Raw genomic sequence first — 22,611 nt, forward strand, 5'->3', positions numbered from 1 at the left:
GGGAGGGAGGGGAAAGAGGGAGGGAAGGAGGGAGGGGAAGGAGGGAGGGAGGGAGGGGAAGGAGGGAAAGAAGGGAATGGAGGAAAATGAGGAAGATTGACTTTGCAAGTTTCAGGTTCATTCCTTTGTACAATCCAGACTTGTCTGATTGGGGACAAGCAGTAGCCCAGGGGGAGGATCAGTGCACTGAGCCCTTCCTGTTTTAAAGTTTTCTATATGCAAGACCTTTCCCCTTATGGTATCAATTCCTACTGATCAAGGAGGACTTTCTATAAGCAACTTAGGTACATAATGACTTTCATGACATCTCATGATAAGCATGCCTAAGAGTTTCCTATCAGAAAACACCAAGCATCCTTTATCCTATATGATGAGCATCCTTTATCTCAAACGCTTGGGGCCAGGTGTGTTTTGGATCTTAATGATGTTTTTCTCAGTTTCTAGTTACTTTGCACATGTATGATGAGGTAGGCTGCAGTCAGGACTCGGGTCTAATAGTGAAATTCACTTGGTTTGCATGGACGTGCCACACAGACAGTCTAAAGGTCACATAATAAGACCTCTCGAGGGCACCAGTGCTCTGGAACCCCTGTCATTCATCAGTGGAATTTTCCACTTGTGTCACATTGGTGCTCAGAAAGTTCCAGATTGTGCAGTATTTTACATTTGAGGATTTGGAATTCAGGGAGGCTCAGCTTATACTGATTTCCATCTCTACCTGCCAACCCCAGTCTGCTCAAGCCCTAAGCTGATTCCGGGGAGATCTGTTGGAAGATTCTGAAGCCACAGATGAGAACCCAGCTGGTAAAAGCCTGCTTCCTCCTTTTCCTGATGCTGTGAACTTAAGACTTCGGCCCAATGCCACCTGGTTGTAGTCTGTTGATTTAGTGCAGCCCTTGGCAAGCCGGTAGCACTCTTCCGTTTGCTACTGAGGACTGATGGGGACGCAGGAGTGGTATAATGTAATCTCTGACAACAGAGAGAATGTCTTCTTAAGGAGTCTGAAATTAAATCTTTATGGACTTATTATATTACCTGCATATCTCAGATGAAGTATTATTTTCCCTAAATCACAAGTGGGTGTATTTGTAAAGAATCTTTTATTATCTTCATCTATTCCTTTGATATTCCAAGAGTGACAAAGATACAGCAGAAAGTAAACCAGAAACATCAATGAATAACATTTGTTTTAGGAAAGGAAAATAAAAGAAATGGTCAATGAATTACACGTGTCTACCATGTCTACAAATTACACATGTGTACGCACACACACACACACACACACACACACACACACACACACTTCAACTTCTGGCCCCAAGAGTGCTAGTTTTTGTGTGGGAAAGACTGTAATTTGCATTCGCTGTTATACCAGGCAAATTTGTGGGTATGCTGTAATTTTGGGGGGTGGGGTGAGGTTGGGACTAGTCCTCCATCTTGACCAGGACTGTCACTTATACACACTGCTTCACTATGCATATTGATAATATAGGAATGTCCCTCCATGACATTGAGGATCTAACATCAAGATTTCTGCTTAAAAACTCACTGATCTCCCCAGCCTCCACGCCCCACCCTCAGCATGCTGGGTTTTCCCTTGCTGGGGAAGAACAAGGGAACGAGTAACTTGTAAGGGCACCTTAGGTGGTTCCCCCACCCACAGACCATGAGGCATCGTGTGCATTTTGAAAGGAATGCACAATATCACCACTGAACCCACGCGACACACACACACACACACACACACACACATGAGCAATACTCTGAATGTCTCCCTTATATAAAACCCAGTAATCCTCCCTAAGTAGAAGGTAGTACTTTTACTACTTTTTCTCCTGACCTATGGAGAAGCTAGCTTTGTTAAACTGAATTGATGGAGCTTGCAGTCAATGTTTACAGATCATAAGAAAGAGGTTGGCACCTACTCTGAGGTCCAGAACCTGAGCAAAAACAGTCGCCCTTCAGTCTTTAAACTGTAAACATGGAAGCATCATATCAAGGAGAAGTGCGATTCACAAGACGGTGGTATTTAATTTGTCAACAAATGATTTTTAAAGCAGGAAAAATTGACATTATTTATTTTACCATACACTTGTTTATTATCCTTCTTGTACATATAAGCTTCTTGTTTGTTTCCTGTTTAGATAGTCTCACTCCCCAGCCGGGGCAGGCCTGAGACTTGAATATCGAAATTTACTGTGTAGATCAGACTGGCCTGTAACTCTCTGAGCTCTTCCAGTCTTTGCCTCCTGAGTGCTAGGAATAAAGATCTGTGCCAATGCACCTAGCCACACAAGGAAGAACACTTCTCAGGATCCCCCCCCCACCAAAATCTAAATAATGTATGTAGTTTCATACACTTAAAAATTAATAAATGAAATATTCTCTTAGCCAATCATATTTAAGATATTGTGACTAGTGCCACTCCCCACAGCCTTCTGGCATCCTCCTCCAACCTCCGTCAATACTCTGTCTTCCGTCCGGATTCTTTTTCTAGTCTTCATGCCAAGTTGCTTTGTTTTGTAGTATACTCTATTTAACCAAGGCCATCTGTGAGACAATAAATACATTGGTGTTGGGTGGGCTCACTAGTGGGTACACATTCTGATGAGAATGACGCCTCTCTCTCACAGTCCAGTCAGTAGCTAGTCTTTCAGCAGGGCTTCCCAATCCATGGCTGACTGTTGACAGGGCCAGCCTTGTGCAAGACCATCCAAAATATCCTGATGTATAGTTTATTTTATTAAAATGATCGGGGTATTTTAACATATTTTTGAGTTATTTTTTGAAAGAGGAAATTATTTGAATGGTAATTTAATGTCTTAAAAGTCATAAAATTTCCTAGAACTCAAAGACAGAAAAAGCAACTCAGTCATTACCCGTGAAATATAAGCCATGGTTGGCAGAATTAAGACATATCTGGAGGCCCTCTGTGTTTCATAACCATGGATACATCGACATTGGAAATCAATACTGATAGGCCTTCCTTCCTTGACTATGAACTCCTTAAGTGAAGATTTTGTGTTAGCCTTTGTTTGTTTTTGTTTTGAATTTTGCTGTTTCAACTTATTTTTAACATGTTTTTTTTAAAAGACTTATTTATTATTATACATAAGTACACTGTAGCTGTCTTCAGAAGTGCCGGAAGAGGGCATCAGATCTTGTTACAGGTGGTTGTGATCCACCATGTGGTTGCTGGGATTTGAACTCAGGACCTTTGGAAGAACAGTCAGTGCTCTTAACCACTGAGCCATCTCACCAGCCCATTAACATGTTTTTGATTGAAATGGAATTATATCCCTTTCCCTCCTCCTCTTCTCCAGCCCGTCCTGAGTAATTTAGTTTGTGTATGAATGTTTTCTCAGTATGTATGTATATGTATCACAGGCATGCACCCACAGAGATGAGAAGAAGGTATTGCATCCCCTAGAATTGGAGTCATAGGCAGCTGTGAGACATTCTTCTAGGGCTGCGAATCAAGCTCGTGTCCTCTGCAAGAGCGACAAGTCCTCTTCACCACCGAGCCACTCCCTATTCCTGAAGTCTCCATGTTTAAAACAATCCTCCACACATGCGGTTAAATTCCACAAGACATGAAAATTCTAGATAATTACTTGAATGTTACTGACTCTATTTCTCTATACTGAGTCTTTCAGAGAATAGTGGTACAGAGCAACACATCTCCAGAAATACCTTGTCACAGAAAATAATATATAATCACACTAAAACTTATGAGTCTAAGAAACGCAGCTGGTTTCTGTCAGTGTCTCTGTGGGTTCTCTCAATAGCCAGCCGCTCATCTTTGAGACATGGTTTTTCACTGACCTTGTAACTCACCACATAGCTGGTTCTGGGGATCCTTCTTTCTCTGCCTCTCCAAGTGCTATGATTTGAAGTGTGCTCTACGATACCTGGCTTTTCTATATCAGTTCTGGAGATCAAACTCGGGCCCTCACACTTGCATGGGATGAACTTTTCCAACTGGGTGTTCTCTGAGCCTAATAGAGACCATTTCAAATCTGATAATGCACCACAAATTACTGGATCACCCTGCAGCAGCTATCGTACTAAGACCAATAAGAAAGGCATCCATCAATAGTCTAATAGACTCCCCATGGTTCCGACTGTTCAATTATTCGCCTCAGAGGGATCTACCTCAAAGGCCTGTGGCACAAACACTACCAGGCTTATCTTAAAATAAGGCAGCAGTAACACAAGGGATTGCCTAGAACATGCCATGTGGAGTTCCCTGACCTAAGAGCCACTAAATATTATACTCTTAGCTAGAAACAGTAAAGTTTAAATAATATTCTTGGTTGAGGAGCCAATTTTTCCACCAGGCAGGAAGGAAGGTTGTATTGTTTGGGAAATTTTTTTTAAATGTCCCCAAATAGTTAAAGACAATCACTGCAGATATTTTTAAAAACAGAGGTTTTTTTTTTTTTTTTTTTTAAAAAAAAAAAAAGATGTAAATAAAGTCATTCAAATAAACAAGAAATAGTTACTGAGAATCTCCTGTGTGAGATTTCTTAGTCTCATGAACCTTCAATATATTTACAAAAGTATTTAACATCATAAAGTGTTTCAATAAATAATGCAGTCTCCCAAAATGCCCTATCTAGGTTCTAAGATACTCTAAACCTCGGGTAGGCCACAGGCTTAGCATGAGTAATCAGGGTGTACTACCTGGCTTGCTGGGAGGGTCCATGATGGATTCAAATCCTCAAAAGAGAAGCACCAAGCTATTGGCACAGAATTACAATGAGAAAACCAAGGTGCTTGCTTGGTAATTGAACAGTCAGAACCATGGGGAGTCTATTAGACTATTGATGGATGCCTTTCTTATTGGTCTTAGTATGATAGCTGTTGCAGGGTGATCCAGTAATTTGTGGTGCATTATCAGATCTGAAATGGTCTCTATTGGGCTCAGAGAACACACAGTTGGAAAAGTTCATCCCATGCAAGTGTGAGGGCCCGAGTTTGATCTCCAGAACTGATATAGAAAAGCCAGGTATCTGAGAAGTGTCCAATGACTAGACCATCTCTGTTCACTGAGGTACAATGTTTTCCCCAGGCCTCCAAAATTAGACCTTATTTTCATTTTTTTAAAAAGAACGTGTGTGTGTGTGTGTGTGTGTGTGTATTCTCTCTGTCTCTATCTCTCTCAGTGTCTCTTTCTCTAGCGCTCTGTCTCTATCTCTCTCAGTGTCTCTTTCTCTAGCGCTCTGTCTCTGTCTCTCTAAGGTGTACAAGTCAAATGTGTATGTGCAGGTATACATGCCTATGGAGACTAAATATTGACATCTGTGGAATTCCTAGATGGCTCTCCGTCTTATTCTTTGATCAGTCTTGCCACTGAAGCCCGATCTCCCATACTTCAGCTCTAACTAGCCAACTTGCTCCAGGGACCTCCCTCATCCCTGCTTTCTGAGCTTTGGAGGTATCAGCAGGCTGATCACTCATCAGGTGTGTATGTGAATCTGGGTGTCAGAACACTGGTCCTCAGGCTTACAGAGCCAGCACACTGTCTCCATTCTATTATCTGTCCCCCAGCCTCTTGACTCGCTATTTTCCTAATGAGAGAATTTTCACAAGGTTCTCCACTGAGTGACAGGGTGGCAACAAGATGAGCAGGATGGTCTCTGGAATGCCCATGCATCTTCTAGCACACTTGCACACACATCAAGAACTTACTGCTGCAATTTAAAATATATTAAGAACCAGGAAAAATGTACTTGAGAGGTCTATGGCATTACTAACATTGCTTCCAATTCATTGGAACAAGCCTGACATTCATTAGCATGAAATAAAGCAACATATGTGTAGAAAAGGAACTCATAAAGGTTTATGTAGAGAGACTAAATTCAAGGTGGTTATAAAAAGTAAATTCAGAAACGTTTTTCTTTGCATGCAAACAGAAAGCAAAAGACAATGACTGTATGAATCAGCGTTTTTCTACAAGCAGCCTGAAATAAAAGGAAAAAAAAACATGCACAAGCATGTACATACACACACATATACACAGAGAGATGTAAACACACTCATACACACACACATAGGCTCAGAATGAATGAAGATAAAATAAATGAGTTAATCTATATGTTTATATGTAAACCTTAAATGGCTTCTGTGATCTTTTAACCTACCTTACCTTAACTTACAGAAGTTCCTCAAAGCTCTGTGAAATCATTACAGTTGTCCTGGCAACCAAGGCACATATAAACACACATGCACACACACACACACACACACACACACACACACACACACACCCCACGTACACACATATGCTGCAGAGAGCCCCATCAAACAGAATGTAAGCTACAGAAAAGTCATATTCTCAGAAGGCCACTTTTAATATTACCATGCTTCTTTCTATCCCAGGAAAAGGTCTGGAGCCAGCCCCTGGAAACAGTTCAAGGGAGCTCCTGGGGTTTATGCATCACTGAATTCCTGAATTACCTAAAACCATGGACTTGCTATAGGCATTGACTATTTAGGGCATCTTCAAGCTTTGGGGACTTGTATACACTGTACATGGTGAGTACACAAGTGAAAAGGTGAACTGCTGGTAGGTATGGCCAGTGAGATACAGTGGTGAACTTTCAGAGCTCTGAGAGATACCGTCTAGGGCTTTCCTTACTACTTTTCTAGTTGAACAGACAGGGAGGAACTAATGCAATGTTTTTGTTATTTCCTGCTATGACTGGCACACACTAACTACCAGGAAATAAAGAATAGTTCTGACAGCTCTGAGGTCACTGGAAGAAAAATGAGCAAGACAGTCACACTCAGCTCCAGGGTTCAAGGCTCCTAGTGAAGGGTCTCCAGCCCAGTAACTCACAAAACTCCTGACTTGGGCCTTCACAGAAGTTCAGCATGGTTTGACAGCTTTTCACAAGCAGTGGCATCCTATTGATGAGATGTAGTCACAGAGCTATGGCTCAATACAACTTTGCAAATGATATAAAGGTGACAGCAAATTAAGGAGCTCTTCCTTTGCCACAGGGAATTCTGAGAGACATCCAGTCTGCTTTCTTTCTGCTTACAATATTAGGAGGGCCACCTAACCTAAAGACCAACAACAACGTTCTAACACGTTCCTTAGCAACCACCAAAGCTGCTTAGATCTGCTCACTAACAATAGTTATGTCTATATATGTATGGTGGACATGTACTTGGACTGCATAATTTTTCATTTTGTGGGTTATATACGTATACACTATGTATATGAGTATTTCATAGAAGTGTTAGCTGAGTACACACGTATTTTAGATATATATGGGGTGTGGGTGTACGTGTACTGTGTAGTTTTTATATGTATGAATGTATGTGTTGTGTGCATATATGTTATATGTACATGTGTAGATTCTTATAAATACAAAACACATTCACATATATAGCACAAGTATTTATGTAATGTTGCCTGTGCACTCATACATATTTAGAAACATTCTCATTCCCATATGCAACTACAATTTCTTTTGTCTGGTAGATCCTAGACCAGGACAACACTCTTCAACTCAAAGCTAATGAGTCAGGCCACATATAAGAACTACAATGCCTGAATTGGTCAGAGTCACAAGGACAGTTAGTGTAGGTCCTAGGACAGTGGACTTTTTAATTTAAATGTTTGTTTTTTATTGACCAATAAAAATGTTATCATTCATGGGTAGAATGGAATATATTGATCTACTGAGAAATAATTGTGTCAAGCTAGTTGGTTTATCTGTTATCTCATGTACTAGTTGTTTATAGTGAGAACATCTAAAGCAATTTAAATTATTATAAATATAATTATTAATAAGCAATCATAATCAGGAAGCTTGAAAGATCTTGAAAACATATTTCCTCCTACTGGCAACTTCAGTCAAACCAAGATCAGTTTTGTAAGCAATCAGTGGGCCACATGTTCTCCTCTGAGCCCCTTCAGAAATCATGTTGGTGTACTTCAAATACCCCAATTCTGTGTGTATTTGGGGGGGTATGTATGTAGGTTTATATGTGTGTGTGTGTGTGTATGTGTGGGGTGTGTGTGTGTATGTGGGGGGTATGTGTGTGTGTTTGTATGTGGATTTGTATTGTATGTGTATGTATATGTGGGATTTGTATGTGTATGTGGGGTTTGTATGTGTATGTGGGGTGTGTGTGTGTGTGTGTGTGTGTATGTGAGCGGTGTGTGTGTGTACATGGCGTTTGTGTGTGTGTATATGTGGGGTGTGTCTGTATGTGGTCTTTGTGTGTGTGTGTGTGTGTGTGAGTGTGTGTGTGTTGGCAAATACTCTATGCCCCATTGACCTTAGATCATTCTAGAAAGGATGAATTTTGAAAAGGGGGGAGCTGATAAAAGAAAATGGGGTGATAAGAAGAGTCGGCAAACACCTGCGTGTCTGCAGTCATTCCTCCACCTTTGCCCCATTTACTCCATTACCTACTTATTTTTATTTATTTGTTTCATGGTACACAGTCTTGGGCCCAGGGCTCCTCATGCCAGCCAAGTGTTGTACCAGGAGTTAGAGCTCTGGCTGACCCACATTGCTTTGAAATATATGAAGAGACACAATGCAGCCTCCATGAATCCTGCACTATCATCGAGTATGTATTTTCCTCTTAGAACTTCATTCTAGATATCAAGAAATGCTCCTTTACAACAAGGTCCCAACCTGTCCTTCACTCCTCTCATTGATGCCACCCTATGACACTGGCAGTTTCCCTTCCTTTGGGGGACCTCAGCCTCGTTGTTCCTTTAGTCCTCAAAACCTGGAATCACACGGAGCATACTCAGCTGGTGAGGAATGAGAGGAAATGTGCAGAGTTTAGAAATGTTTATACTGTGCTAGTCAGGATGGCTCAATGGATCCATGGCAACCTGCAGTGTAGCCTTCAGGATGCTCATGGTAGGAGAGAATAAACTCTATCTACCAAGTTGTCCTCTGACTCCACATATACCTGCACACCCAAATGTAATTTTTAAATTACAAAAAGAAATGCACATACAGTATACTTTTCTATAAGATAAAAATTAAAAAAAAAAAAAAGACCTATTTGAAGTTTGGACAAATTGTAAATGATCACTGCAAGTCATGTGAGGCTGTAAAGCACAAAACAGTTACTATCAATGTCATCTACCACGTAGGAACCAGAGCTAAGCTAGGAGTTCATAAAGAATTTATAGCCTGAGGCATGAAGTTTAGAAAGTATCTTAAAAGGTGATAAAAGATCACTGAGGAGATCTCCTGAAGAAATAAGGTTAAAGACAAAACAAGGAGTGAAGAGAGAGTTCAGTTGGTGTGGTGCTTGCTGCATATGCAGAAAGACCTGCGTTTGATTCTCGGGACAGTGTAAAAAGGCAGGCATGGGTGTATGTGCTTGTAATTGCAGAGCCACAGAGGCAGGCTCGTGGGTTGCTGGGTTTCACTAGCCAGTCAGCCAAACCAACAGATACATCCTAAGTCCCAGTGAGACAGACAGCCTCATCAAATGAAGCCAATAAACAGACCCTAAGAATGTGATATTCAAGGTTGACCTCTAGTCTCTGTACATGTACTCACACACACCTGCACACATGTGACCATATATGCAACCAACACACACACACACACATAAACACAGAGGCGGGGAGGGAGAGAGGGAGAGAGACTGAGACAGAGACAGAAAGAATAAATAGAAGCTTTATGCATTTAGAATATCAGAGGCCATTGTGGACTCTATGGTCTAAAATTCTGTGTCCTCTAACACTTGCCTTTGGCTTTGAACTCACAAGGTGACTGCATGGGAGCTGGCAACCTTCAGTGCTGGTCAGATAATAAGGTGGAGCCCTTAAGTATTATTAGATTGGAGCCCTGACAAGAAGCACCAGCAAGGCCAGTGAGAAAGAGCAGTCTATGAGAGGAAGACTGAGTCCTCACCAGACACATCTTCTGGTGCTTCATTCTGGGTCCTCAGCCTCCATCTGTCTGGCAGCAGTCCAGTCTGTGGCATCTTGTTACCATAGCCCAAAGGGACTGAGAAAGCATTCCACCTACGGACTCTACACACTTTACCTTGGTAGTGTTGAACTGATGGACAGCCACCTTAGTCTTTGTGCTTTTAAATGGAAAGCCCTGTTTTATCAGAAACAATGCAGTTAAGATTTAACAGGATGAGCATCAGAGAAATGGAGCTAGGAGTTCCTGATGTCTTCATACAGGACCCAAGTTCGGTTCCCAGGACTCACATGACAGCTCACATCAGTAACTCCAGTTTCAGGGGATCCAGTACCCTCTTATAACCACCTTGGGCACCAAAAACACCAAGCTAAAACACTTATATACATAAAATAAAAAATAAAAAATTTTAAATTTTACTCTACAGCTAACAGTTTGGATGACTGGTCTCCGTTCACAAATAACTTGGTAACTGCTTAATGAGATAAAATCTTAGCAAGTGATTATAGGGAGGATGGATAATGTTAAAAAAAAATGTAATTATAAGACTTTCCCTTTTTGAAGCAACAGGTCCTTTCACCATGTCAGGAGGACTCATGAGAGGACTCATGGTATAAATGACCAATGTAATGCCCATATATTCATTAAATGGAGGCAAACACCTAATGGTTGGGATGTTTTCTAGTAACATTACTCACTATGAATGTATAATATCAATACAAACAGCAGTGATAGCAACTTCTGCAAAAACACCACATTATATTAGGGACTTGGTGGGGTTCACCACGTTCTCACCAAAGCATTAGATGTTCTTGTCTCTCAATTGACTGTATCTCTATCTTCTCTCTGTCTCTATATTGTCATATTTGAGATATGAAAAATGAGGCTCAGGAAGATGGTAATGTTTCAAATTGAAACATCCGAGTTGCATGGGTCAGACAAAACGATCACAGACAGACCTTTGTAGTCAGGAAGCTATCTACAAACACGTCTTTCTCAATTTGCTTAATATGTGTATGTACACAGAGCAGCCCTGTGCTCCTCCCTCAAGAATGAGGGCTTTGGGTCCTGACATCCTGAGCTCAGATTTGAGCTTTGACACTGAGGCTTGCCACAGTGTCTCCATCCCTATACACAACGCCACAAGAACTGAAGACAACTCACTCAGAGAGCAGCTGTGAGGTCGGAGTCTGTCTACAGCCGAAAGCGCTCAATGTGTGTTGATAAACTTTACAATACCAAACTAACAAAACCCCACCCAGTTTGGAGTTCAGCAGCCTCTGTCGTTTATGTTATGCGACTTAGGCAGGTAACCCAAGCTTTCTGCTTCACTTCTTCCCCAGGAGAGAAATAATAGAAAATGTTGTATGTGAAGGTGTTTCTCGGACTAAAGAGGGCCGTGCGGTACAGCTGAAACATGAATTATCATCAATCTCGCTAAGCCAAAGAAGTTTCCTGCATTCCATTCTCTGCCGTGTGACAGCTTAACGTGGAACCTCAGTCCCAGCTGAACTCCCTGCAATAGTAGAACAAATGTCTAGTCACTCAGGACTCCATCAAACAGAACACAGTTCACTCCATCCTCCTGCACAACACCCACCTCCAGAGGATAATTGATGTTCGCTGTGACCCTGAAGCACTCTGAGACTCTGAAGTACCTTCAGGGACATATTAAATTATGTTCAGCCCAGTTTATGAAGAAGTGTATTTAATTATACTGAGATTCTTTGAGAATGCATGACCCAGGAAAAGCACAAAGAGGAAGTCACATGCTGTCTAGAAGTCTCAAGCCTCGCCTTACTGGCCTCCCCCCAGTCACCTTTGTCAGAGTTAAGTGAAAAATACGTCCAACCCTAGAGCAGATGTGGGAATCCAACCCACTACTTACACATGCCAAGAAGTTTGCCCTGCAGAACCTTTAGAGACAACTCTTATGGAGAAGTGATAAGGTCAAAACACCGAGGGCACGAAAATGTCAAATATGGCAAGATGCCTATAGATAAAAGCCAGATGCAGAAAGATAAATACTGTATGTCTTATCTTGCATATAGAATCTAGAGGCAGAAAGGGACACTAAAACACAGACAATCGACACTCAGCCATAAATGAGGCATCTATGTCTTGCCTCCTCCCCTTCAAGGGTCAGGAAATATCCTGAAAGATTGGAAGGAAAAAGTGTAAGAGCCAGAGGTCAAGGGGAAACCTGGGGGAAATAGTGTTCTCGGAACAAAAAAATGAACATATGTTCATTAAGTCAACGACACTGTGATTGCAGGCACAAGACCTGTACTAGATCAAGCCAGTCAGCATTGGCATGATTCACCCACCCCTTCCCCTAGCTGAGGAACTAATGACAGTGGCCAGCGGCTAAGAGGGGAATAGCCAGTTTTCATTAGGATCATGGTGTCTGGTAGGTGGACCTTGCTCCCCAGTGGATGGCCTCACAGGCATCCTGACCTAATGGGATATTAAAAGGGAGTGCTATGAGATTGCTCAGCTGGTAAAAGTGCCTGTCAAACCCGAGGTCTTGAGTTGGGACCCCAGAACTCACATGGTAGAAGGAAACATCTGTCTGGAAGACAGAACTGATTGAGTTCTGAGCTCTGCACACTTGACTTGGTGCAGGCACATACCCCACAGCAGCAACCAACAAATGTAAAAGAAAAAGTAGGATAGGAAGTTGGGGGATTGGCCCAGGTGGGGTTGGGAGTATGGGCATGAACATGATGGAAATATATCATATACATGTACGACTTTAAAAAAATAAAGACCATGATATTTTAAAAAGGGAGGTGTCCTGGTGAATATATAAGAATCAGTAAGTGTAAGGGGGGGTTAGAGAGAACGGGGGCTGATCATGATCAAAGCATGTAGTTAGACATACATAGAAATGTCATGAGATTTATTATTTAATACAACTTGCATATATCGATAAAGTAGAAACCGCATGTAAAGGTGCCAACATGCTTCAAGGAAGAATTATCTCTTACACTGATAATGCATTCGGAATTTTGAATGAGAAATAACCTAAATACATCACTGAGTACCTTCTTACTAATACTTGAAAGAATTAAAAACAGATGTTAATTTTATGCTCCTTCGAGTGGAAAAACAGCAGTGGGTTTACTAGTTAAGTATCATTTCTATTTTAAAGAAGTATGCACATACAGATAAAGAACACAATATGTATAAAGTCACGCTGTATTGGGGCTGGAAAGTTTGGCTATTTACCTTTGTTTAAGTTATTTCAGAGATCTTAAATTATCTTTATTAGTTTTTTAAAACATCCACCCATGGGGGGCATAGGAGTTCAGGGGACAACCTCGAGTGTCTGTTCTTAACTTCTGCCTGTTGGAGACCGGATCTCTTGTTCACTGCTCTGTATACCAGGCCAGCACATCCAACTTCTGGAGATTCTCCTGCCTCCACCTCTTAACTTACTGTAGGGGTGCTGGGAATACAGGTGCAAGCTATTGTGTCTGGCGTTGGGTTCTATGGGGTGTTTTAGTTACTGGATCACCCCCAGCCTTCTCTATTATATTTTAAAACTGTGAAACAATAGAAATATTAATGAGGACAGGCCAGTGTTAGGAGAGACAGGAACTGCTGCCACTGCAGCGTTCTCTGCAGCTCACAGACCCTGGCACCAGGCTCCTTCCAACCCTGCTTCTGTGTCCTGAGTGACAGCACTTCCATTAACAGATCAGCAGCCTTTTCAGTTTTGAGACAGTCCTGATTGATAGAATATTTCTCCTCAAATGAAATTGTACCCTAATTATAGTTAGCTTACCTCCTTCATTCTCAAATAGGTCCTCTGGGACCAATTTTATAACTGATTTCATGTCCCATCAGGGATTTTGTGGGTATCTCTCATTTTATTGCATGGCAAGCCACTGCCACTCATATGTCTCTCTCTTAGTTCCCAACCACAATGACCGCTCTTCATGGTTACCCTCTACTATCTGCTGAAGTGGCTCATGGGTGACCTGGCTTCATGGACAGTAAAGTAGGCATGGTCCCAAGGTTATGATAGACCATTTTGGATCCCAGCTATAAAATGCAATTTCTATGAGATTTATAATCTTAGTTTCAAAGGACAGACTTAGAATCTTTCTGAAAAGAATTAATTCATTCATGAGTGTGAGAGTGTGTGTGTGTGTGTGTGTGTGTGTGTGTGTGTGTGTGTGTATGAAGGGGTGCTTCTTATAAACATTGAGCTACAATTTATCACTCTGTTCCCTACCCCTCACCCCCCACCCCCGGTCTTGTGAGCCAAGTATTTGGTATGTGCATAAAGGCTCCCAGCTCTTCCTCCTTGACTAAAGCATGCAGCAACAGCAAGCCAGGACCCATTCTGCTCCATCAGCATGTCTGCTGCTTCCGGGGATAGGCAGAGCAGAGGAGAAAGGCCACTGACTTCCCAGAGTCACAGGGCTCTGCCTCCCACAAGACATGTAGGGGCAATTCTTGACTCCCATGCCCAGCTTGGAAATAAGAAAGTTCTGAAACTTCAACTTCCTTAACAACCTTCCTCTCTTCTTTGCTTTGTAAATACCTAAGTCCCATACATAAAATGGTTTATCAGTTGGGCATGGTTAAACAGACAAGCAATTATTTTCTCTACTGCTTAGTTGGGCTATTGCTAATTCTTAAGATGCTGTACACACTGACAGCCCTTACCTTCTGTATTAGCATCCTAATTAACCATGGAAAGTTCCTCCTCAAATGTCTCACTCTCCACTCCTCAGACCATGGCCATGAAAGCCATGGACAATGTAAAGAGGTGAGGAAGATGAGGAATTAGAATTTATGTGTAGGGTTTAGACTCACCGTGGTTTTGTAATTTTGGTTACCTGTCTCAATTTCCTTTATGTTTACAGATACTAAGCAGGTACAGAGGGACCCTCATGCCCTGCAAGCAAAGAGTGGGTATCAAAAGTGTCACAGCATCAAAATGATTGAACTTCTGAGACAAGATGGTTCCGATACATCAGCATCGAGTTGTCACAGGGACAGTAGTGGCTGTTCCTGAGAGAATACATTATTCTCTATTCCTTTTAGAAAAGGGGGAACCACATTTTACAACTATTTATGTCCAAACATGTTGAGGGTTTTTTTTTTAAAAAAAATCCCCTTGTAATAATATCAGCATTGGTTGTGTTCAAAAATTCTGAGTAATTGAAGTGTGCTGGAGCAGTCCCAGAACTTGGATGATGAAGGCAGGAGGCCCAGGAGTTCCAGATCAGCCTTGGCTACATGAAATCCTGCCTCAACAAAATCAGTCTAAGTGTCCTAAGAATGACATGACCACCTATGCCAGGATGTAACTGAGGGGCAGAGCATTTGTCTGCTTTGCATGTGACCCTAGGTCCAATCACTAGTACTGGGGGGAAAGTGTAAATATACTCTCTGAAGGCAGCTAATTCCAAATATATTCAGAATTAAATACTGAACACAGTCCTAGGGTTATTAGTTGAGCAAGAGTGAAATACAATTGAGAAGCCCTTAAGAATGAAGACTTGAATGGGAATTACCTTCTGACCGATTGGTCAGGGGTCTGTTGCCCATAAGGCTTGGTGGACAGAGAATTTCTTTCTTTGCATAGTAGACCAGTTTGCCTTCTTGTTTCCAAAGAAAAGATAACAAAGAAGAAAAAATCAAAATAAACAAACAAACAAAAACTAGGGATGGGTTTATGTTGTGTTTTTAAAATCCTTGTCTCTCAACTACTCATGCTTTGGGAACATGACACTTGTAATAGATTAAGGGGGATCTGGAAAAGTCTGGCTACACCTATAGACTACCATGCTACCTCCCTACACCCCAGCACCATCATATAAAGATGAAACACCTTGGTGGAACATTCCACAGTAAGACCTAGAGTTTCTCCAAAGAAGATGTAGATCTTGTACCAAGATGTAGAAGATATACCAACATACTATTCTACAAAGGCTGCTTTACTGTCTAGAACTTCTCCAATTGTAAAGGAGACTGGACTATTGGAAGTCCAAAGCCAGCTCATTTCGGGCTATCCTGGTTCCCTAAATAGCCGTTTATTGTCCATTTCTCTGTACAACTTAACATCCTATGACTATCAGATAGGTCCTCTGGGATGTATGAACCATGGCTGCCACTAGCCCAGAAGGGAGAGGTTGTCATCAGATACCCTCTGAGTCCTACTATAGGCCTTGCTTTGCTATAACCTACCTGTCTGAGGATTCTGCCTGTGTTTTTGAAAACTATCTTGACTTATAACTTTTCTTGTTTATTTTACTATACAAAATTTTATCTTGGAACATAGAATTGGGGGGTAACCTACATCTATGTTCCTTGGCCATGGGTACCCATCTTTGGCTCCAGAACTAATATCCTCTTATTCCCATGACGTGTGAGCTGTATTTTTCACATTGGCAATAGTATCTTTAATCAACAGAACTAAGACACCTGTTGGTGTGGATTAAATACATTTCAGTAAGGACACAAAATTGAGCTCATTTTGCTTTAAATTATGAGCTGGGACAATTCCATAGCAAATTAGCATATTGACTTAAAGATGAAAAATTCTACATAGGAACAAGTAAGATTGTTGTTGCCAACTTCTGATTTCCCCTTGCACCTCCTTTCACCTGCCATTTGTGTGTGTGTGTGTGTGTGTGTGTGTGTGTGGTCTTGCTACGCTGTCCAGTGTGTCCTAGGTCCTATTGCATCAGTTTCTGGGAGGCTGGAATAACAGGCATTGTGCCACCAGTCCATCTCAATCTCTACTTCTCTGTATTGCTGTTTATGCTTTTGCCCTCGAATTTACCAAAGCTCTTTCTCTGGTCTTCTCTCCCCACTCAATCCTACTTCTTGGGGAAGCTATTTAGACTGTGGTGTTGGGGCTGGGGACACAAGTTAATGATGGAATACTTGCCTGGTATGTGTGAGACCTGACTTTCAATTCTAAGTATGGCAGAAAAATAAATAAATACATAAGTTAGACTGTAGAGTTGATTCTGCTCTAACAGTACTGATCTCTTCGGTACAAATGTGAAAAAATAAAAAAGAGAAACAGCTTGCTTCAGTTTTCCTTTTCCAAAACTCTTCTTTGAGATGTTTTACTTGCCCATGGTCTATTTCCTTCCCCCCAAACTTCTCATAAAAGGGACAATACTTTCACTAGGCTTAATGCTCACATTACATTTAATTATTTGGTCTTCTTTCTAGCTAAACAGCCAGCATGCCTTCCCTAAAAGATTGAACATGCCTCCTTTCCAAACACTTAACACCTCTGCAAAAGGCAAATGTCGATTAAACAGCATTAAATAAGACTCCTTGTAACTTTTAAATACAAATAATAAAGTTTCCGTAACCAATGGGAGATAGAGACTGTTTTCAGCAATCCAGGGTCATGTCACCCCTCTTCTCCATTGAAGGAACAGACCTACTCACACACACAAAATGAAGCTCTGCCCCAGGGAGCTAAACGAGGGCCTCTCGAGACTGCTGACATGCCATTCTGCACACACCCCTCTCTCATCAACAATGCTTTCCTGTCACTGGAAGCACCAGGAGCCTGTATGTGTCTGTTCCACTCAACCTTACCTGAGGCAAAGCAAGAGGTGACAGAGCAAACCCATGGTACTGGGTAGGGAGACACTTGGCAACCAGTCTTGGGTCTCAGGGGTTAACTTTTCACCTGTGCTGCAAACTAACCATGCTCCCTATTGCTGTGAGAGCAGCACCTGAAGATCCTTCAAGTCCAAACACATCACTCTGTCATTAGTGATGCTGCTGAAGAAGGGTTTCACTGGCATCTGGCTCTCATCCATCATGAGAAGAGGCTGATGGGAACTGCCCTGGTGCTGTCTAAGTACCAAACCCTTCAAGCCTCCCACTCTCAGCCCCTGTGCCCATCTTCTGATACATCATTGTTCTCAGCTCATACTGAACTTGGTGTTAGAATTTCCATCAACAAATAAACCTGTTTAGGAAGTGGCTCAGAACATCTAAATAGCTATGGGCATCTACTCAGCATTGATGTGTACATATTGTACTTTACATGGCAACTGTGTTTAGCCTAGGGATGCTTTGTGATTTTTGAGACACAAGAAAACTTAAGTCAAAATACTAAATTTTCAAGGCACATTGATCTCTTAAAGAATTCCAGTTATTTTCAAAGATCGTCATTAAAGCTAAAGAGCTGTCCAGGGAAAAGAGTACATGGGCAACATGAATTACACTTGGTATGTTTTTCTTTTGGGGGTTGGGGTGATGGGGAACAGGGTGGGAGGAAAGGGAGGCTAGTGTAATCAGGGTGTATCATATGAAATTCTCAAATGATTAATAGAAATAATGGGTTGGGAGAGAAAAAGAAAAGATCTGTCCAGTAAAGAAAGATCAAATTAGGGATCCAGAGAGCTAGTGCTCATCTTCATCCATCCAACAAAGGCCTGTGAGCTGTAGAGTTTCTTACTTACTGTGCCTCATATTGGTAAAGTTAGAGCATTCTACCGTATTATACATCGGCAGTTCTTAGACCTTAAAGAGGTTACTCTGTGTAGTTCTTATATTACATCAACAGACTATCAGTTAATATAGAAACTCATGACTTGTCGAAGTACACAGAGTAGAGTGTGAGTGGCGTGCTCAGCCACAAATGGAATGTCTTTATCACAACCAGGCCTACAAGGCTCAGGGGCCATTGTGGAAAAGGCTGAGGTTAGATTGGACAGGGTTCAGGCAATGTCTTCAGGACATCCAAGACAGCTGCCACAGAGAACTCCTGGCAGCTGTGCTTGCCTGCTCAGCATCAACATAAGATCAAGCCATTCAACACTTGGATATGGAGGGGGAGCAGTGTTTGTAGCACCTAACCCCTAACTTACGAGCTACTGGCAGTTGATGGCTTCTGAGAGAAAAGGAGAGTCCGTTTCTTCTTGTTTTAAATTTCCTTTACTATGTGTAGGTATGTGTTTCTGCATGTGTTCCTGGAGACAAGAGGCTCAGATCCCCTGGAGCTGAGTTATAGATAGTTTTGTGTTCCTAAGGTGGGTGCTGGGAACCAACCATGGGTCTCCCGAAAGAGCAGTAAGCACTTTTAATCACTGAGTCAGATTCCCCAGGCACCAGGATTCAGTTGTCTTTAACAGGTGTGGCCCCTGGTAGATCAACCAAGCTCTGACCAATGGCCCAGCAATCATGAGTATATTGGTAGCACATATTAGATAAGGTAGATTATAAAAAATACTAATTAATCAATTAAAACCAAAAGATAGGAAGTTGAAAGGGGGTCCATGCCGTGGGGAATGGATCTGGGAGGAGTTGGACCAATGTTTTGCAACCTTCCTAATTCTGAGACCCTTTAATACAGTTCCTCCTGTTGCTGTGTCCACCCCATAAAATTCTTTTTGCTGCTACTTCACAACTGTAAATTGGCTATGATTGTAAATCATAATGAAAATATTTGATATGTAGGATATCTGATATATGACCCCAGTGAAAGAATCATTTCTACCCCTGCACACTGCAAGGGGTTATGACCCGCAGGTTGAGAACTACTGAGTTAGAAGTTTAAGTGGGAGATGAATCCAATAAGGATACATAATGTACATGTACAAAATTCTCAAAAAATACTGTAAATACTATATTTAAAATTTGAACATTTGGGACATTTTAAATGTGTTTGGTCTCTAAAATTCTGATGTTTAGGGCTGTCTGTCTATCCAAGTCCATAAAATAAATTGTTTAGAGAAGAGAAAATAAAAAGTTCAAGACCAGTCTAGACTACAATGTAAGACCTCAGAGAGAGAGAGAGAGAGAGAGAGAGAGAGAGAGAGAATTTTAAAAAGAGAAACCAAAGGCAGAAAACTCTCCAGTGTCAGGAACATAAATATTTTATATTCAGAAGAGGTTATGAAAAATATTCACTTGTATAACAAATAGCATACCCTGACATAAACTGTTACTTTTTTTTCTGTTCCTCCATGTTTGGTGTGACACTTAACAAATTCTACCATGTGCTGAAGTCCATCTCTCTGTGTATGTTCAGTTCAAGGACTCAGAAGCTCCAGAGCAGAAATGACAACGACTCATTCTTCAACCCAAAACCAAAAAAAAAAAAAAAACCAGCCCCAAAAGAGGCAAGTAAACCCCACCATCAACTGTTACAAAATTCAGGCTAATCTCAGCATCTGTGACCACACCAAGGAGGCTTTACAAATTGAGTAATTTCCCTGTCTCCTTAGCACTCAAAGAAAGGAGGACGGGTGGGGTGGGGTGGGGTGGCGTGGGGGGACGGAGGACCAGCAGAGATAAGCAGAATGCTAGCGAACTGGGTTTTGAAAGAGGAACCAGTACAATTAGCTGAATTCACAGCCAGGTTCCAAGTGGGTTTCGGGCACACAGACTGAGCTGCAGTTGGACAAGCGGGGCTGTTGTGCCCTGTTTATTTATTCATGGTTTTACTTTGGACTCACCAGAGCAAAGGCTGAACACTGTCTGTGGGTCACAGTAAGAGGGTTCAGAGGCACGTTGTGACTCCCAGGGAGACACAGCCATACCACAAGGCATGTGCTTACAAAGCAGATACCCACAGGTGATAAGAACAGCGCCACTTGTTTTTATTAACAGAAAACCTTACCAACTTCCGTAGACTTCCCCAGAATGAAATGTCAACCTCGGATGAGTTTGAGGAAGAATCACTTTGCCCCTTTGAGAGAGTAACTTTCAGACCTTAGTACCCATAATAGGTTATTCTTTGCACCAGAGAGATTTTTAACTTTGAGCATAAAAAAAAAAAAAAAAAAAAAAGAAAGAAAAAAGAAAAAAAAGGTGCCTTCCCTAGTAGGGAACTCTAGAATATAAAATCTGTAATTGGCTAGGGATATAAAATAACAGCTTAAAATAAGCAGAATGACAACCAGGCTGAATGGAAACGCTATTCCAAGTGGCAAAATGAACTATTATTAAGCTGCAGAGCCTCGCTCTGCATCTTACTCCATTTTTCAATGACATTTTATGAAATGCATGTGGTAGGTTGCTCATGCTTTTCAAAAGCAGAAAGAAAGAAGGGGGGACCTTTCAAATAATGCAATTATCACACCAAGTGCTTCTTCGATTTGCCTCTCCCCCAGTTCCTTCCTGCTAGTGAGACTGGCAATTTTGGAGGCTTTCTGAGGTACCACACTCAAGCCCTGGGTGACTGGCAAGAATACAGCTAGGGGTGTGTCCCTGGGAATACAAGCGCATGCTGCGGGCTCTGCTTCTGCAGACTTTCTGTTTCTGCTGGGGTGGGGGACAACTTGAGATCTGGATTCCCCCATCCCACCAGCTCCTAGCCCTGGTAGACAATATGCATGCAGGAGAAAGACTAGAGGATCCACACTTACCTGATCCTGAGATAGGGCAGAATCCCGGCCATTTACAGAGCAGCCAAAACTAAGCTTGCTCCTTTAGCGTTCCAGTTGCCATGGCCAACCCAAACAATATCCCCCACGGTCCCTCCTCTGCAGCTTCTCAGCCACCACCTACAGACCTCCCAAAGCTGGCAGGAGTGAGAGCTGAGTACTCACTGGGATCTACAAGCTGAGCAGAGGAGAGGATGGGAGGGAAGATGCACAACAGCCCCCAGCCAGCTAGCGGGCAGAGGCTAACAGACAGGCTGTTTGTAGCCACAGGCGTTGGCTTCTGGAAGTATGGAGTCTTCAGCTCATTTGTAGGTGAGAAGTAACTGATTTGAGCCTTCAAGCGGGGAAAATGGGCATCGCCTTTACACTTCGGTTTTTCTACAGTCTGGCAATCAAATGCAGAGGGTGGAAAGCAATGTCCTAACATTGAACAGAGGCAGGAATTGGAGAACATCAGTGTGAGAGCCATGAGTAATAAGCCCGGAAACGGTTTTGGTGCTGAGAATGCCCTGTATAAATAACAAAACAAAAGAAAAACAACAACAAAAACCACTCCCTTTTGAAGACACTATTTAAAAAAAAAAATCTATATATGAAAATCATACAGAAAAAGAGAAAAAAAATTGAAAGATTACCCTAAAGGTAAACTTTGAACTTTTTGCGATGCATTTTGGAACCACAGACAGACAAGCCCAGCAGAGTGGGACTCTGCAATGGAACTCCTAAGTAAGTAGGCTGAGATGGACCAGTGTCCTCTAGGCAAGCCATTACTCCTTTTTAAAGGCTGTTGGTTTGGACACAGTGACCCATGTTTAAACCCTCTGACAACTCTAGAATTCTTACTGTAGTCTGGGAACGGTGGTACAACTCGATGGGAATCAAAGCCATACAAACAAAAGAAAACATTTGGAGACTCGAAACTTCATGCTCCCAGGGGCTATGCTGGCTGCAGGGTCAAAGGCGCTGCTTCTCCATTGGTTCAGTTAGAAGATGACCTGTGATACAAGACCCATCTATGTGGTGGTCAAAAAAAAAATTTAGTGGCATGACAATGTTAATGTACTAATGATAGTGAGATGCACAAGCAAAAGAAATATAGTTATAATAGTGACCCCTGTGTTAGAGATCTAGTGTCACAAAATAGCAAATACATAAAGGTCATGAGAGGAGGGGCAACCATGAGCATTCCTTAAATAGTAGGCTAAAAATATAAACACTGGAGTTAATTCTTATTTGCTATAAGTCTCTCTGTGTGTGTGTATGTGTGTGTGTGTGTGTGTGTGTGTGTGTGTGAGAGA

General features: G+C 41.8%; 1 protein-coding gene across 13 annotated transcripts in view; it reads right to left on the bottom strand.

Annotated features, from left to right (window-relative positions):
* The window catches only part of Atxn1 (ataxin 1), a 423,758-nt gene that overhangs the window by 340,485 nt on the left and 60,662 nt on the right, over positions 1-22,611 (bottom strand). The window contains exon 1 of one of the 13 annotated variants that reach the window (XM_031359327.1): positions 21,296-21,605. The exons of the other annotated variants lie outside the window; for them this stretch is intronic. The gene's annotated coding sequence lies outside the window, so the exon portion shown is untranslated. Of the gene's footprint in view, positions 1-21,295; positions 21,606-22,611 lie in introns of those variants that run through there. 13 annotated transcript variants of the gene reach the window in all.

Source organism: Mastomys coucha, unplaced genomic scaffold (genome assembly GCF_008632895.1).
Source record: "Mastomys coucha isolate ucsf_1 unplaced genomic scaffold, UCSF_Mcou_1 pScaffold7, whole genome shotgun sequence".
NCBI classification, from domain to species: domain Eukaryota; kingdom Metazoa; phylum Chordata; class Mammalia; order Rodentia; family Muridae; genus Mastomys; species Mastomys coucha.